At 44.0% G+C, this 13,258-nt stretch overlaps 1 protein-coding gene across 11 annotated transcripts in view; it reads right to left on the bottom strand.

Annotated features, from left to right (window-relative positions):
• The window catches only part of DYNC1I1 (dynein cytoplasmic 1 intermediate chain 1), a 194,715-nt gene extending 181,727 nt beyond the window's left edge, over window positions 1-12,988 (bottom strand). For 3 of the 11 annotated variants that reach the window (XM_080384600.1, XM_080384610.1, XM_080384603.1), the window contains exon 1: window positions 11,785-12,988. The gene's annotated coding sequence lies outside the window, so the exon portion shown is untranslated. The other 8 variants (XM_080384604.1, XM_080384607.1, XM_080384606.1 and 5 more) reach the window with 5 other exon arrangements.
• Window positions 12,989-13,258: the final 270 nt, after the last annotated feature.

Genomic DNA, 13,258 nt, shown 5'->3' with positions numbered 1-13,258 from the left:
GAAAGCCCATTTACATTAATCTTAAAATAATAATGGTGTTTGCACAAACTTCTCTGCCGTACAGAACTTATACGGAACTAATCCACTAAGCTTATCACACCGGCAGCAACATCCCACAACCATTTCATTAATGGCAGCAGTAAGCACAAAAGCATGGGAGATGCAAACAGCATTTTACCCTCAAATGGTTTTAAAGCCATGCAAGTACTTTTGTAGGTACAAGCCAGTTAGACTTACTACAGTTTTATAATAAGCTATAAGGTCTTTATCAATGATTAGTATCGCAATATTTGAGCAGGTATTTTTTCAAACCATTTATATGAGCATTTAACAGCAGAAATAGTCACAGGCACCTAAAAAGGTTTATTACAGCTGCAGAACTAATAAATTGATACTTGCCAAGGTAATAAAACCACAGAGTTAGAGGTGCAAAGAGTGACAACACATGTATGTCTCTTGGACTGTAGGAAAAAAGCACAGAGTGCCCAATGTATAATGAATAAACCAAAACCAAAGACAAATAAAATTGTAACAGGGCATATTTTTATAAGTAGAAAAAGAAAATAAGATCTCTCTCTCCTCTTTAAGCTTGAATAGCATCTTGTCTGTATGTTATCACTGAGCCCACCTAAAAGAAAATCTGAGTTTCCAAATCTGGTAGGAGATAAAAAAACCCTACAAATTATATTGCTTTTTGCTGTTTGAGGGATTTTTGCATGCTGTTCATTCAGTAGGCTGCACTGGAGTAGAACTGTATTCATCACTTCATAAGCCTCAAAGTCTTTCCTGTTTTGTGACTTCCTATGTTGTACTTTCTATTATCCCCATTGCAATCACCAAAGGGGTTCATTAAATACTGTTACATATGGCATTAGTCATCTTATATAACTAATTAGAAAAAATTGATTCATTAATACACTTTTCTAAAATAAATAGGCAGCATCTAATACTTGTAGATGCTGTACATGTATTATTCATATGCCTTCACAAAAAGCCAGTTACTCTTGAGTCCAAACTTGCAAAACATCTTTAGTTTGAAAGGCAAATGATGCTACACAATAAAATACATTACTCAGTGATTTTTTGTTTTAAGGAATAGGCTTACAGAGTGAGAGTACTATTACTATTGAAACTATTACATATGGAGTTTTATACTGGAAAAAAACCAATTTATTTCTATTATGTACCATAATTGTCTCTACGTTGTACAAACTAACCCACTTCCTACAGCTAGTAATATGCATTCTTACAACGGAAAAAATTCCCATGGGATATACCTATGACTTTTACAAGTGTAAAGTGTCCATGCAAAGTATGAAATTGTACAAAGCAGATAAATATCTTTGGTCTGCAAGAAAGCAGAGGGAGCTGTTACCCTAGCATAAATGCATTCTAATTCATGGTATTAATTTGAAAATAATGTTTGAAACACACTTCAAATGGGCAAGAGGGGCTAGAATCATCTCCTTGACAGCAATTTTTAAGTAAACATGAGTACTTCTTTCCATCATGCATCAGAATTTGTACTTTACTTCAGTTGAATATTGTAAATACTTTTGCTAAATTGGCTTATCAATGTTTACAAGATTGCAACAATGGGCAAATATTTGCAGATGCAAAAACTTAGGATCTGCAATATTTTAAGGAATCTCCTGTGTGATGAATCCAGGGAAACACTAAATGAAATTGGAGAGACTAAGTATTTTTTTCTACATAACCTTGAGGCAAAACAGTCAGACTTTTTACACTGCGTCTGCGTATTTATCTATAAATAAAAATGGTTGTTAAGTCAGATTTCAGGGAATGTACCATTTTTATCCTTCAGTCTCTGAACACTTCTAGCAGATGGGCAAAGGTCTTGTACTTTGTTCTGTAAAGGTTTACAAATCACATCGTTCAGAGATTTGGTTCTGTGCTTCCTCCTGGTTGCTATGCAACAGGTCAGTGCATCTCTAGCCTATTTATTTTGAGGCTGACAGGGTGTAAGATACATACCCACAACTACTCAGTCGTACATCCCTTACAAACTATTACCATTTAATCTTTTCACTTTTTCTTTCATAATGACCCTTCTACAAAATGAACTCGGCTACAGCAGAATTATAGGGCCCCCACAAAGCCGCGTATGAGCAAAGCTCTGCTCCTGCCCATTCTTCCGGCACCAGGCAGTGTCAATGAAGCATCACCTTCTCACCATCCCATTCTCTCGTGTCCCCTTAGCCTCTTACATTGACCACGATCTTTTCAATTCCAACAAGCATAGTTCCATGGAAGAGCCATCAGGGGTGAAGAGAACAAGCTGCTGGCAACAACTCACTGGAGATAAGTGAGAAACACATGACATTGCATCTAGGATTAAAATGACTCTAAGTATTACATACTAATAGGTCACTAGAAAAGCTGCTGCACATCTCACACCAACTATGCTCCCTTTATATTGAGTTCCACAGAACTGGCTGCACGTATCACCTCAAAGAAAATAAGGCTTTAAATAGGTCTTTTCAAGTGTCTTGGACTTTCCCTCTACAAGCATTAATGAGCACAGTTACAATGATCACAGATGTGGTGCTGGGAGATGATCCTTAACGACGCAACCAATACCGATTTGTATTCCCTCAAGACCTGACTGAGAAATCGTGCCCCAGTTGCGAGTGGATGTTTTTAACAAAACAACCAATTGCATGCCTGACAACATTTTGATCTTGTAGAATACGAGATTTCTAGGTATCCTTGGTCAGTCCTCTCTATTGGCTTCTGTTTCTGTTATCTTGTACTGTTTGGCTGCAGTAAAACTCAGGGCTCCATGTGTGGCTTTGCATATGCCTGGGAACAGCAGACAATTCCAAGTCTTTCTGACTCTGCATTCCCCACACATTAACTGGTCTTACTAGTCACTTCATATTATCTTCTGTGAATTTCCCAGTTGCTTCAGAAAGGAAGTGCAGGACCTAGCAGGATAGCTTAAAAAAGTGTTCTGACATTCAAAGGGAACCAAATGCAAGCTATAAATTCATAAGATTTTAGAGGTGAATAATGTGAGAGATGACAGAATCTAACCCTCAAGCCACAGGTCATTTATCTAGAAAAAAGAGCTCTGCATTTCATGTTTCTGATTTCAATTTCTTTTGTATGTACTTCCTATATAATGCTCAGATTTCAATGACAGCTGCTGTTATCATTGATATCACCACTTCTTCAAAGCCTATATAAAATATCTGGTTCATCCTAACAGTACCAAAGTGCCTCCCAGGACTATATTTAATGCCTTACTGAGACCTGATGTAGAATTCCACCTCAAGATGTCTGCTAGTCTCTCTCTCCTGAAGTGGAACAAAGACTCATTTTCTCCACCCTGCAAACATTTCAGACATTAAAACATGTACTTCCATTCCTTCTGCGGGGGTAAAACTCACCCCTCTGACTTTTCTACCCCCCTTCAGAAATAATCTGAGTGATATCTAGCCAGCAAACTGATACTTAAAGCCATATACCCAAACATGAAAAATGCATGCTCTAGTGTCTGCTGCTTAACCCAGTTATGACAACTGCCAGGCACACATCAAAGTACAAGCTATGCTGCCAACATGCAGGTTTTGCTGGAAGACTCACCCAGATATCATTTCTTAAAACAAAAACATGCTTTGCTTTGTGGCTGATGTTTGTAAGGATGTAATTAGGCTAAAAACATTGCACATTGATTTAATCTCTGAAGTAAATACACCTAAAGAATTAGAAAGCAGGGAAGAGCCCTGGCTGTAAGAAATACGCAGAGTCTCTCATGTGAGTTCTCATAATTTTTAAGGAAGCAAAAAGAAAGCAACAACTCTACCGTGCCCTTCATACTTCCCAGGGCTTCTTTGGCTGTACTAACAAAGCAACATGAACTATCAGAGCTAGCCTTAGCCAATCATCCCTGTTGATCCAGTAAAGATATGCCAAGATAAAAAGGCAAGATGATAAATACAGGTGTCTAACAGCATAATTTCAAGGACATATCAAGAACTGCAAAAAAACTGAATATGAGAGAGGACAGAAGTCTTCCATTTATTTTCTCTGTGGTATTCCACTCAAATGGGAGAAACATGTTTTAGGGTTTGTTTGTGGGTTGGGGGGGGGCGGGGGCGGGGAGCGGCTGGAGGGCTTTTGTCTTGAGAGGGCTGAAACCCACCTCCCTAAGGTGACTTGCCTAATGGGTGAGAAAGACCAAAAGAATAGAGATTGCGTTCTTAACCACTGAAGCTATTTTCTACCAATTTCTTTTCTGCAAAGATTCGCTGGACCAGAAGAAGCAGATACAAGAGAGTGGACATCAGTCCCTAACTGAGGCCTCTGGTTCTGGTCTTTGTTTCAGGGTTAGTTTATATTATATGCAATGACTGTTTAATCTAAAATACAATGCTGTGTTTAGTATCTGGAACCAAAGACTCTCCTTTCTCACCGAGTACTTGGAGCAAGGTGCTGAAGAGCCCTTTGGTTTTTCCCCACATGCTCTGTTGCACCCAAAGAACCTTTAATAGTTCAGACTTACGTGGAGCAGCTTCAGTGGGAAAGACTGGGAAGGTGCCCACTGCAGAAACACACAGCTTGCTGATTAGAGCACAGGTGAAGGCAAATATCTCTTTAAGCAAAGGCTAAAATTACCTGAGACTCCTTACCTGAGGTGAGCCCCGTTCAAACCAGGGTGCGCTAAAAGAGGGAGCACATGCTATCACCTGCAGCTTGACATGGAGCACCCAGTCTGACAGGTGGGCTCAAGAAATGCAAACCAGATGAAGCAGCCTAGGAGAGACAGACAGCAGACACCCAGGCTGTTGAGTCTGGGGGTTCAAGGGGAAGAACACGTTCAGAAGCAGAACTCTAATATGAAACAGGGATCAGAGACTGCCTGTGCTTTGAGAGCTAGGTGACAGCCAAGCAGAGATTTTTGAGGACTGCAATTTGGGTTTCTGTTTCTACACCATTCTGTAATTCTGGATTTATCTGTGCTTCCCAGGCACCATAAGAACTTCAAGTCTGAGGAATTCAGGTACACTCACTGCAGCAGTTAGATACCATTGGTTCTCTTCAAATGAGGAACCTAATGCTATAGGTATTTTTGGAAAATAAATCAACTTTTACTAGTGGTTCTCTAAATATGGGACCACTGGTGGTCCACAACGCAATCAGAAATGGTCCGTGTCTGCTTTCCAGCCACATTAAACGTGAAATGTAAAATGTAGGGGCTTATTGGCTCCAACAGAAAGTCTTGAGGATGAAGAGGGGAACATCGCTTAAAAAGTCTGCAAATCATTGCAATATCACAAGAGAGAACAGAGAAGAATGCAGGCTTAAGGGGGTAATACAGGTAGCCCTTTAGCAAAAATGGACATTATGTGTTATGAGAAAGCATAGCAGTCTTATTGCTTTATATATTATATCCATATATCAAGAAAAGTAACACAAAAAATTGGAGGCCACTGACTTTCATTATACTTATGCCTAATTACTTAGTTTAGTGAGATCAGAAACTTTTTTGGGAAGAGTTTGTAATTAAACTTTAAGAACTTAATTAAAAGTTTACTGAATCAACACTGAGGAGGCATGATCTTAATTTAAAGACTTCAATATCAATATGAAAAGACGCATACGTCTGTATGTCAATGGGGCTGTCTAGTTTTTTACTTCCCTGTCCTCTGATTCATTGATAAGTAAACAGTAAAACCCAGTAAGTGCTATCTGCATAAAGCAAGGGCTGTAAAAGGTGTGGAGAACATTAGCAGTAAGATTGTAACATCTTTTTTTTCACCTTAGCCCCTTCCAGAGAATATAATTTACTGTCATCTTTTGAGTTCTATGCTTTGAACATATAAGAAAAAGACGAAAGCTCTATAATTTATAACCAGATAAAAAAAATACTGAATTTTCACAGGGTGTTTTTAATATATTTGAAGAGACTCATAAAGGCTGAGAAACTAGGCTTTCCTGTGTTTTCCTTCTATTCAACTTTCTGTGAAAAAGAAAATATTGTGGGAAATAATGGGACAGTTTTCCCACGGGCTCTTGCAGTACAAACAGAGAATGGCATCACTGTTTTTTTTTTGTTCCCAGTACAATACCCTCCTATCCCATCAGCACAATTTTTTTGTATTATTATTACTACTATGGAGATAGTGAAAGGCAGGAATACAACATTCACACGCTTTGCCAAGTGCAGCAGATTATGTACATGAATAGCTAACTGCACACTAGGGGGTATGATTTAGGTCAAATTTCTTGTTTCCTTCAAAAAGGTTATAGATTTTTAAGCCATTCATTGTTTAATGCACCACACAACTTACACACATACATATATATAACACGAACTATCTTTTCTCTGTTTTTTTCAGAAGTAATTTGGGTTCCTAGGCAATGAAGACTGGCAGAAGTTGATAGTCTGTAACAAACTGCTATGAGTGTGTAACAAAGCTCTAGCAGCAGTCAAAGCTAAAAAAGGGCAAAGAAAACTCATTTAGGGGAAAACTGAGATCTGAAAACCTTCAGGATTATGACACAAACCACATTCTGGTTCAGCAACTGCTCAAAATGTAACTAGAAACAAAACGATGGGAAAAAAAAAAAAAAGTCATACAACTCTGAATAGTGTGATTAAGGAAAATTGTGATTCTTTTATATTACTTACAGAGAAGACAAACATGTTTTATGAAGCAAGTCACATGAGTATAGACAGTCCCTCAACTTTGTTTGTGCTGTGAGAATCAAAGAAGAAATTCTTTTAAATGCTCAGTCAGTGGAACAGTCCTTAAACCATGACAGATTCAATACAAGGAATAGTATAGACAGCAGTCTGGGTGGCTTTTTTTTTCTGTGACCCTGTTTTGCTAAATATTTTAATTTCTGAAAATACACAATAGTAATCATTTGAAATGCCTTTGCCCCAATTACCAAGTGACCTGGTAACCACTCTGATCCTAACAGCGGTGGTCTAATGTGCAAAACAAGAAACAAGGGCATGCCTTGAATAGTATGGATTTAATACCCCTGTCTATGCACTTTAAAAGCTAAGATCTGTGTTAATGAATACCGAATGGAAGGGCTAAACAGTTTAAAGCAAGAGAGATCCATATTTTCCCTGAATGTGGTCTAGGACCTCCAGTGATTAACTTTCAATACTAACATAGCATACTTTGAGGGATAGCTTTTCCTGTCAAATTCAGCCTGAAAATACTAGAATCAAGGATTAGAAAAAGGCTTAGAGACATCGATAGAAATACGTAAACAATACATCCTCCATTATACTTATGTTTGATCATACTAAGAAGTCTTGTATCTTCACCTTATTATAACTCCCCATTGTTTCAACACAAAATATACCGCATCTTTCTGCTTGACTGAAGCAAAAAATGAATAACCAAGAAGCAGAATTTGGAATTACTTGTACCACACCACAGACAGAGGGAGAAAAGAACAAGCAACTAAAACCAGTTCTATCCCAGGGACAGAAGACAAAAGAGAAGGGAAGACCAGTGAGGAGAGAACATGGTGTTAAGACTAGTACTGAGGAAGAGAGAAAAGGATAAGCCTCAGAGAACAACAGCAAGAAGGAGAAGAAATGGGAAGAGAAGATACCATTGAAACAAAAAAGCTATGTCCTTAAAAGATTCCCTCTATAATTGCCTTCCACTGAGTGGCAATAAATGAGCCCTCTTCCTCCGCCAAATTACTCACTAATTATTGTAGGGACAAGCAGGGACAGTCAGCAGCACCTGGGGAATACACAGGGTCAAACTCCACTGGTCCAGAAGGGCTCCTGGGAGGTTTCCTCCTCAGATTGATGTAACCTGTTTCTCCAGGTCAGATCCACATGCATGGAAGCAGTGTTAAACATGAAAATAGGGTAACATGTACTTTTACTCTAAGTTTAACAGCCAAGAGTCACAAGAGTCATCTGAGCAGCGATTACTCATTGGCTAACACAGGTATGTGCACCCAGGTCAAAGCAGCAGCTGCCCAGGACCTCATCCAAAGGGTAAGTCAATGCAAAGACTCTCATTGTCTTCAAAAGAGTTTGGGTGTGTCTCATGGCTTTCAGACTGATTTCTGCCATCTCTCTGGTGGCTAGATTCACCCCCAGTGACTTCACAGAGAAACTTCTATTACTATCAGCTGTGACAGGACAGAGTTGTCTGCCCTTAAAACTTCAGCACGGAGTTACAGTGTGCTGCCCACAAAACACTTCCAGAACTGTCATTCCTGCCCCATGCCTTCTGCTGCTGCAGTGCACTCCCAGACACTCACTAGAATGCTTTTGCCTCAAAAGGGAAAACAAAAAGTGCTGAAGTAGTACATTAAAAAGAAAAGAGGGAGTACAGTTTTAAGCTCAGGAGGAGTCAGGACGTCATAGCTCTCACAGATCATCAGATGTGTCTTGTATCTATGAGATCTAGCGGCTCCCACATCACTGTGCTTCACAGCTTCCTGCAGCTCCTGCCATCTGCCTGGAAGTAGCCATTTCCCAGAAAAGTTGGCAAGATGATGCCACCTAAAATGAACAGTATTGGGAGAGCAAGCTCATGTATACTGCATACTGCCTTATTTTGAGTGCTTGCAGATGGCCAAGTGAACAACAGCTCCCAATGTCATGTCTGACTTAAAAAGAGCTAGCATGGTTTTAGATGGATAATTACCAAGTACTAAAGGGACATATTGTGTCTATCTGAGATTTAGACTGAGCCAGGGTCTCAGCTTTTTATACACTTTTTTTTTCCAGATTTTTCACATTTTCTGTTCTTTAAGCAGTATTATACCTGCACTACCATTTCTGCCTGCTTATATAGGTCAGCTAAGCACACCATACAAACCCTCATGGGGAAAGCAAGCCCCCTTAGGGACATGTAAATGTGTATTCACCTGTGTAACTTGTGTTGCTCAGATGAACTGAAATAAGCTACACTGGCAAAAGAACAGTTTTACTAACACTGATGCATCTGTACTAGAGCACTTTGCCAATATACTCCATTAGTATTCCTGCCAGAAAATGTTCCTTTTACACACAGACGACATCTACAGTCATTATGGTGTGTTTCATTTAACGTTTTTGAAATAAAAATATGAAAATATCAGATAAGTATTGCACTGAGGTCATGATGTCTGGCTATGGTTGCTGAAAACCTGAGACCATACCTCTGCAGATATCAATTTCCCCATGCATCTCAGTGAGGATTTCAGTGGTAGCTCCCTGAAAATTAAAGCCTATGGGCAGGATAGGGAAGATCTTTCTGTTAACGTTGCACCACCGCCTCCAAGTAGCTGCTTGTTTTGGCACTAGGCATCAGTGACTCTGAAAGATTCCTAATTACTACTTCTGTTGTTGATCAACTTGAGGCATAGCACTAGTTAATAAGCCTGAGTGGTCTTAGAGAGAGCCTATGAACATATTTTAAACCTCTGTGAGAGGACATTAAGTTTGAGGAGCTGAAAGATACCACATGATCACCTGAATCATTAGCAGGAGTTGGTGAAACTTTGAAAAACAGCAATGCCTTTCTATACCCTTATGTTTTTCTGTTTCACTCCCTTATCTTTTTCCTTCCCAGCCCATTTCACCACATTGTCCAGTATCCTGCAATGGTGAGACCTCCACCGCAACCCATTGCGTCCAGCTCTACCTACCCTCTCTCTCTTCCTGCAGATTGGAAAACTGACGGCAGCCAGGAATGATTTTTGAAACCTGTCTTACAAAAGAAAAGGAGACCAATAGACTTAATCTGCTAATTTATTTTAGAACACAGCAGGTAAGTTCTTGCCACATCATTTAAGAGTACCTACACTGAAGACAGCTCCCAAAGCAAGGCTTTTATCTGTGAGAGGCATAACAGGAACCAGGAACCTGAAGCTGGAAAACAAACAAATGCATTTCAATAATGAAAAAAATAGCCACTGAAAGGCATCACAAAGGAGGGCAGCTCACTGCCCTTCCTACTATAGAAAGAGCTGGAAGGTCAGCTTCTTAATTTAAGATCTGCAGTGTGCGAAAGAGTGTTTGCCTCACTATTTTCTCTTTTTATTTTCAATAATCACTGCTTGAATAGTGTGTGGTTTATTGCTGCTCCTCCAAAGATTCCTCTCTTGAAGAGTAGATTAGGCAGCACTGAAGTCAATTCATTTTTAGGGTACGCTAATTTGAGGCAGAGGTGTTTAGAGCTAGGAGAAATCCAGCTAATCCAGCTCTAAATAATCCCTTGGACTGCCACATACCTGGCTCTCAGAAATCTGTCTCTCACATACCAAGGAAGAAGATAGAAAGTCCCAATCCTCGGAAAAGTCTATGCACAGGCAAGGTGCAGAAAGTGCAACACATTTTGTATTTTCATGGGCTATAAATGGATGGTTTGGGGAAAACAAGTGAAGCAGATGATGGTTATCAGAGTGAGCACTCTGTGGGGCGAAGACCTGGGTACAGCCCCAAGGCTTGTGTTGAGGAAACCCATTTTTGCTGAGAAATGCTTCACAGAAATTATAGAAGGAATTTTATCCACCTTCACTAAATGTGGAGACTGTTACTAGAGATGTCCTCTCAAATGGAAAGAAAGTATAAAGAGGAACCTAAATGAATCAGCAAAGAAAACATAACTTCTTCCCTTTAACTTAGTAAGAACTTCAACAAAGCACATTGGTAGTAACAAATGAAATTCCTTGGTGTCTCTGGCATCCAGTAAGGAGGTAGATGGTCCTGGCATTTGGATTTCCATCCTGAAACAGGTTTTGCAGCCCTGTGCTTCATGATACTTAGAGCCATTTCAGGGTAATTTAATGTCCTCATCCAAAAGTGAAGAGCTGACAAAACCCTGTATGTCTGGATAAATTACCAGGTGCAAGTGCCAAAATCACATGCCAACTTCATGTCAGGTATTTCCATCTCTCACACACACACACACACACTAGCAGGTTAGATTGCTTGGTCTGCTGAGGATCCTTATTTTATATTTATAGTTGAAATTTGTACTTTCTGTCCATGCCAATATTACCAGAAAACCGCACATCGTTCCGGCCAGTGAAACAGGGGCTTTGTCTACGAAATACCTAGGGGTCTTAGGCTCTCTGCTGACCCCGGGGGATGGGGCAATGTAACCGTAATAACATCCTTCTGAAAATGTATTTCAATGAACTACCAGTGAAAAAGGCCTCTCACCGATTCGCTCCTTCTCGCACTGCTTTAGGGAATAATCTTAGGAACGGCAACGGATCTAATTCTCTTGTCTGCCGTCGCCGTGGACTCGGCAAATCCACTGTTGCTCACGCCGTGCAAAGAAATAAAGACAGGAAACTTTTTCCCTCAGCCCCCTCCTTTGCTTTAAGCCGCTCGGCGCCGAGGCACCGGGAGCCTGCGGCAGCCCCTCGCGGCGCGGCGGGACGGGGCGGCCAAGGGGCCGGGGCCGGGGCCGGAGGAGCCTCAGGGACTGCAGCAGGTGCCGCTGAGGCCGGCGGGGCTCACCGCAGCCCTCCCTGCCCGCTCCCTCCCCGGAGCCGAGCTGCCGGGGTGGAAAAGCCCCGCTCCCCGGCGAGGGCCGGCCGGCTTCTGCGCGGCAGCCGCGGGATGCTCGCTACAGCCCAGCCCGGGCGGGCTGCCGGGGAGCGCCTCCGGCGGCCGCGCCGAGGCTCCGCGGCCGATGCGCATCCCGAGAAGCGTGTCCCCCGCCCGGCTCCTCCGCCGCCAACGCCGGCACCCCCCAGGGGGACCCCCCGCTCGCCCCCTCCGCCGCGGCACGGCCCCGGCCCGGCCCCGCAGCCCCCCCGCGGGTGCTTTACCTCCGCCGGCGCCCAGGAGATGCGGAGAGGCTCCCGGCGCTGCGCAGCTCTCACCGAGCCCCCGCGGCCGGGGGAGCAGAGGGACGCCCCACTGCCCGAACGGCTGCTACCGGCGGCGCTGCACCGTGCCGTGCCGTGCCGTGCCGTGCCGTGCCGTGCCGCCCGCCGCTGCAGCAGGACAGCCGCCGCCGGCTGAATGTGCTGTCTCACGCTGGACAGGCTCCTCCCGAGCGCTGCCGCTGCTGCCGCCTTCCTCCGCCCGCCTCCTCCTCCTCCGCCCGCGCCCCCGGCGGCGACACCCACCGCCGCCGCCCGGCAGCCCGGCAGCGCCCCGTGGGGGGGGGGGGCGGCGGCGGGGCCTCCTGGGGGGGAGGAGGGCCCGGACCCGCCGGGCCTGGACCCCTGCGCCTGCCCCCCGAAGCAACGCCGGCGTGAAGTGGGCTCCCCCGGGTTCCCCGAGGACCCCTCGTTGTCACCCCTGGGTGTCCCCCCAACATGGGCACAGGCTAACCGCTGCGGCAGCCCAGCCAGCAGCCACACCGCAGCCTGGCTATCAGCCCAACAACGGCTTCACCATCGGCCCCACAGCAGCCTGGCTGTCACCCACCCCCACGGCATCCCTGCCACCATCCCCATGGCAGCAGCCATCAGCCCCACAAAGGCTTATCCATCACCCTCAGAGCTGCCTAGGTATCACCCTATGCCAGCCTCACTGCCACCCTCGCTGCAGGCTCACCATCACCTCCACACCATGGCCATGGCCTGGTCATCAGCCCCTGAGCAGCCTGGTCCCCTGAGGCCCTGTCCTTTTGGGGATGAACAAGGAGAGTTCCAGAGCAGGTAAATGATTCCCAGCTCTCACAGTAGAGGGCAAGGCTGCCCCAAGGCAGAGGTTTGGTTTTGTCCCTGTTGCCTCACACCACTCCTGTGGGAACAGGCACCAGAGAGGAGAGCCAGACTCCTCCTAGCAGCACGGCTGCTCCTCTCCCCACACCAACATGTCCATCTCCTTGGGGACAGCAGCCAAGCAATGCTGCTGGACGTAGTCCATGCTCCTGCAGATAACCCAGCTTCCCTCGCCCTCTTATTGCACACAGGTGTGTTGCCCCACACAGCAGGAAAACATGTGCCCTTTGGTACCATGGTTTGTTTTTTAAAAATGTGATGTGCTGGACATACGACTCTCTGTTCTCCAGCCCTCTGGTCCAAGGCTGCAGGAAACATACCCTTATGAAGCCTGTCCCTGGAGCCATGTTTGGTTTGTTTTGGTGGGAAGTGCCAACTCCAGCCGCTGTCATTCCAGGTCCAGAGCCTGCCCTGGGAAGAGTAAGGTATACCCGGACCACTGAAAAGTCACCAAGGATTCACATCACCTCCAGTTCTTGGCAGACCCAGCTGGATTGCACCTGGATAGGAGACAAAGAACCCCGAAGGGGAACAAGGGCATCCATTGCAGGTGAGGACACAGTGATGA

This window comes from Falco punctatus (genome assembly GCF_963210335.1).
Source record: "Falco punctatus genome assembly, chromosome: 4".
Lineage (NCBI taxonomy): Eukaryota > Metazoa > Chordata > Aves > Falconiformes > Falconidae > Falco > Falco punctatus.
Note: the sequence above shows the minus strand (reverse complement) of the source record. Positions and strands in the feature narration are given on the sequence as shown.